We start from the raw sequence: 6,000 nt of genomic DNA on the forward strand, positions 1-6,000 counted from the left end.
CAGTTTCCATTGCCCTTCAGAATTAAAGAGGCTTGACTGTTTACATTAGTCACTTCCATCATGTTTTAAAAGCAGTCGTTAAACTAATTGAATTTTTAAAAGTTATTTGTAATTTTTCATCTGTTACGAAAACCCCCAGTTTTTTTTATTAAAATTAGCTGCACTGATATTACAACAGTGGATCAGTAAAGTTGTCTCACGCATAATGGGTGAACTCCTAAAGTAGGAGTAGCACATTCCTGCCTGCTCATCTTCAGTTGTGACAGTTTTTGAAGCATTTACTAACAGTCAAAGCAGTGACCTCTTGACTTCCCAGGGACGTGGGAGGATTTTTGTGAAACACGTTGATAGCTTCCATGTAACGGGGTCTGAGCGCTGGACTAACATTTCCACACAACGAGATCAACAGTGTGAAGATTTCGGTTGGCTTTGTTTATTTGACTTACTGGGAATTAGGCAATACCTAAGTCCGGCATACTTCTCCAACTCCTCCCTTTAACCCGTTCAGCCCTCAGACTGTTTTAGCTTTGCAAGATTTTTCTCTGTCCTTACGTACATGACATTTGGAAAATAATCCTTTTAAACTTAAGAAAGATGAGTACTATCAAGCAGGAGCTAAGTTGTGAGTAGAATGGTTTCTGTATTCTCTTGATCCATCCTTCCCCACCCCTCAGAACCCCGCTATTCCTCATAATCCAAATTTTTTTTAACATTTTGATCTTATACACTGGACCACTCTGGGGCAGACGTGTTCCCAGGAGACAGATTGTATGCAACCTGTAGAAGAAGCAAGCTTGCTAAGCCAAATAGAGCTTTTTCATTCCATACTTAATGTTCTTAAGTTAGTTTGAATGGTGACTTGCTCACAAAGTCTGCCACTGTGACACCCTAAATGGTTTTTTGTATGTTAAACTGCCGTCTGCAGTCTCAGGTGAATGTAAAAGATCCCATGACACTATTCTGAAAGAGAGTAGGACAGTTCCCCCTGGAGTCTTTGCAACCCTCCGGGATTGGCCTGGAGTCTCCAGGAATTGAAGATCTATCTCCAGGGCACTGCTGTGCGCAAACCCTGGAGAAAAATCATCGGGACATTAAAAAAGATCTTTTTTTGTCATTTCCTTTGAACATTTCTCTTTAACAAATACGAAAATGTTGAAAATGGGGAAAAACGGCTGTTTGGCTGACAGTTAAGCATAATCAAATTGGTTAGTGTGTCGTTTTGCTTTCCAATTGGCGTAGGAAGGCTATGCATCACAAGGATGGATATTTTGGCTGACTAATAGCTGAAGAAAAGGGACAAGCCATATGATGAAACCTCCAAGAAATCATTTAATCACAGCTGGCAACCCTAATCTTTGCCAATAACATTCCTTAGCTCAGGTTCCCCAGTTAAAAATAAACAGATTATCTGGGCATTATCTCATTGCTGTTTGTGGGACCTTGCTTTGTGTAAATTGGTTGCTGTGTTCCCTACGTTGCAGTAGTGACTATGCTTTAAAAAAACACTTAATTGGGTGTGAAGTGGTTTGGGACATACTGCCATTGTGAGAGGAGTAATGTACATGCAAGTTCAAACCTACTTACTGACCATTCATGCACTTCATGGACATAATGACAGAGATTGCTAGTTGGCCAAATTTCCATATCTAATGTTGACTTTGAAACTGGTAAGAATCGAGGCAGGTTGGTGGGATGGCGGAGCTGGTCGTTTGAAAGAATAAACAGTGGGAAACCAGAGGACACAGATTAAAGATTATTGGCCAAAAAAGCCAGATGGCAACATGAAACACGTTTTTACACAGTGGGTAGTTGTGACCTGGATTGCGCTGCCTGAAAGGACAATTGGATAAATACTTGCAGGGAAGAAACATACAAGGGTATATGGAAAGGAGAGGAGAATGGGATCAATTGGATAGCCCTGCTGTAGAGCTAGCACAAACACAATGGGATGAACAGCCTCCCCCTGTGCTGTATCATTCTCTGAGCCAAGTTATAATCATAAAATCAAAGGAAACAATGTGTAGTTAATAACTTACCTCATGGTAGGCTGCTCCCTAATTCATAAGAATTATGAAGACATCTTTCATTGAAATTGCTCAAGCTACTTCAGTTATCATGTCAGAATGGCTATGTAACCAGCGTGGGTTAGTGATGTGTAATTGTAATATTCTAACACATTAAGAAACTGTATTTCCTGCAATGACCTCAGTTTATTATTTAATGGCCACAGTTGAACTCGTCGTCAAATGCAGTCATAAGAGTGAAACATTTTGATTTCTGTCAGCTAAATCCTAGATGGGTGGACCCAAGCAATATGGTCATGGTGTCAGCCGCACAACTGCTAATAACACCAGAAAAAATTGGAAAAGACTCAGCAGATCATGCAGAATCTGCAGAGGGAGAAACAGAATTACCGTTTCAGGTAAATGACCTTTTCCTCAGAAGTGGAAAATGTTAGAGGCTTAACAGTGGGCCAAGGAAAAGGGGAGAAGAAAGAGCCTTAAGGGACATGAGGCATAGATGGAGGTGGGGTCCGCACCAACCACAATCTAACGGAAAGCAGGACCAGGCTCGAGGGGCTGAATGACCTATTCATGTTACAATGGAGGAAACAAAAGGGTGGAGATCAGGAATGATGAAATGGCTGAAGTGATGATTGTGCAAGGCAAAAGGAGGTGGTAATGAGACAAGTGTCGAATCGAGATGAGAAGTAGCAGCAGCATTGCACAAGGGGGAGGGAAGTGTGGAAAATCTGGCAAAGAGAAGATTCCCATGGCCTGGGCTGTGCCTCTCTGGCCCTCTGCTAACGATGAAATGTCAACCCTCCCTCTCCAGGATGCTGACCTGGCCCCAGAATTTCCAGCATTTGCTGTATTTTTATTTTGTTTCACTGCTGGTGAAAGATTCTGCAGCTTGGTACCAAATCGATCAACAGGCAGGCAGCAAGTTGCAGGATCTTTCCTGCAGGAATGAGAGCAGTGGTGACCTGGAAACACAATGGAGTTAAAGGGAGCAGAGACCGCCTGAGATCACAGCAACAACAGAAGTGGCCCACAAACACAGAGGAATTAAATCATTAAGTTACATCATAGCACAAGGAGTCCCCCAGGGTGAATACACTGGTAAACCTCGAATCGAATTTAAATTAACCCCAATAAAGCAAGGATAGATCTATTAGTTGGTATGAAAATTAAAACCAATTTAATAATTTTTCGTATAATTTTAATCAGTTTTCAATTAATTAATTAAGTCTAGGGGATGAAGTTGAAATTAAATGACAAGTGATAGCAACAATAAAGGGTTCCAAACTTTTTTAGTAAATTAAAATTTGAGACTTATAGATAATGAGAATTAAGTAAAGAATTGAACATTACCTCTCTACAAAATAAAGTGAAGTCAGCACAAGGGGAGCAGCTGATTGATGAATCTTATGGCGAAGAGCCTTAAGTTTATTTCTGCTAAATCATTTAGCAGTCTAATAGAGGCATGACAGGGCATCTCGGTCTCATGGAGTTCACATCCTGTTCTATGTGGGAACTCCATAACACGTTTCCTGTATTGGACAACCGCATTTGCAGGAAGTGCCTTCAGCTCCAGCAGCTCGAGTTCTGGGCTTTGGAGTTTGTGCAGCAGCTGGCCTCACTGTGGTATATCCATGAGACAGAGTTTTCATGGATGGCATGTTTCTGGATGTAGTCACCCTGTAGCTTATAAGCGTGTCAGGGAGAGAAAGAATGGATTGACTGCCAGGACATTAGTGAACCAAGGGTTTTTATGACAATTGGCACTTGTTTCATGGTCATTGTCAAACTTTTAATTCCAGATTTTTATTGGATTCAAATTTCACCATCAGACTTAGATCAGTAGCTTTTTTGGACACCAAAGAAATCAGGGAATCGGATGGGAAAGTAGAGTTGAGGTACAAGATCATTCATGATCTTACTGAATGGCAGAGCAGGCTCGAGGGGCTGAATGGCCTGCTCCAATTTCTTATGTTCTTATGTAGCAATGATTGTGTACTGTGGCACTGATGAGCAGAAAACCTGAGGTAGGATACCAGTCACGTCAACTAACAAATGGACTTTCAGTTCTTCCCTTAGCAGCTCACAGAGCTAGGTATTGATAACAGTGTACCACAATCCATTCTACCCCCATGTAATTCATGTGAATCCATGTAAATTCTACAAAATCAATCATCAAATGTTACATATCGTTCGTCTGCTCAGTTAGTTAGTCTTCAATGCTACTTTCTCACACAGCTTGGTGTCATCCATGAGCTTAGGTATTCATGAGCTTCTTATAATGCCATGGCCAACACAAACAATAAACATTAACAACAAGAGGGGTTTCCAGGGTCAGTCCCTTGTTGGTTCCAGTGGACGTAGCCACATCTTTGTTTCTCATTATGCAACTGACAAAGAATTCATTTTATGTAATGTTACGGATTCCACAAGCTGTCACTCTAACCCCAAGTCTGTTATGAGGAAGCTTGCCTGACGCTTTTCGAAGATTGAGATACACGCCATGTGCTTCTCCCTTGGATTATGTTGCTTCTTAAAAATTTGCTCCAAAAAGTTGGCCAGCTGCTCATAATTTCATCCCAGCAATAGATTTATTACCTTCTGTCTTGCTAAGTGCTCTTGAATTACATCTTTTGTAATATACTCTATAATATTATCCCCTCATTACGGATGTCAAACTAACAGTCGTACAGTTCCCAGGATTATGCATCTGACCTTTTTCTGAACACTGGAACTAAATTGACTTATCTTTTAATCATTTGAGTGACAACCCCTGTGTTCCAGTGAACTCATGCAACATTTCTCTCACTCAGTCTTTTCTTCCATTCTTCTGCATACTCCTAGAATTACAGAATGATGCAGCACTGAAGGAGGCCTTTCAGCCCATCGAGCCTGTGCCAGCTCTTTGAAAGGGCTAACTAATTAGTCCCACTCCCTTGGTCTTTTCCCAAAGTCAGATGTCCTTTTTTACATGAAGTCCTGTTTCTGAATGACCGATTCATTGCCGAGCAATTCTGTTTTGCCATTGGTTCTTGTCCTGCTATCTTGGGAACCTGTAAAAACTATCTTCCATATATCCTTTATAGCTGGTTTACTCCCATTGTATTTTTTGTCCTCTCCAGGGTATCTAGCTTCTGATTTATACCTTCAGTTTCTCACTTGTAAAATGAATTCTCCTGTATTTGGTACATTAATTTTAATACCCTTTTGCTTCAGCCAGCCCTATGAAATTGAATCTAATGACAGTCTAATTTCTGACCTATCCATCATATTAGCCCTCCTAATAAACTCTGGATCAAGTTAGATCATTTTGAAAAATGGCAAATGCAATTGCAGAGCTGGTTACGTGTGGGGCATGCATGATGTGGTTTCCCCGAGTGGAAGAGCAATAAGAACTTGCATTTGTATAGTGCCTTTCACAACTTCAGGACGTCTCAAAGTGCTTTGCAGCTGATAAATTATTTTTTGAAGTTGTCATGTAGGAAATGTGGCAGCCAACTTGCACACTGCAAGCTCCCACACACAGCATTGTGATAATGGTTAGGTCATCTGTTTTTGTGACGTTGATTGAGCGATAAATTCTGGCCAGGATATTGGGGAGAATTCCCCTGCTCTTCCTAACAATAGGCGCGTGGGATCTTTGACATCCATAAGAGGAAACACAAAGCCTCAGTTTAACATCTAATCCACAAGACACCAGCTCTCTCAGCGCGATTCTCAAGTCTCTGGAGATTGAGTCAAGCCCACAACCTTCTGACTCACATGCAAGGGGGCTACCAATGGAGCCAAGACTCTCACCTCGAGTCTGTAAGAATGCCAGGATGTATACATAAGCACCAAGTGTCGGCCAGTTGTGTTGATGGAGCAGGAGATTGCTGAGTCCGAGCATGAAGTGACCACTCTCTGCACTGTACAGAATGTGGTAAGACTTGTGGAACCTAAGTTCTGAGGAGTGATTACACCCACAAAGAGAGAGAAA

Source organism: Carcharodon carcharias, chromosome 12 (genome assembly GCF_017639515.1).
Source record: "Carcharodon carcharias isolate sCarCar2 chromosome 12, sCarCar2.pri, whole genome shotgun sequence".
In the NCBI taxonomy this organism is placed as follows: domain Eukaryota; kingdom Metazoa; phylum Chordata; class Chondrichthyes; order Lamniformes; family Lamnidae; genus Carcharodon; species Carcharodon carcharias.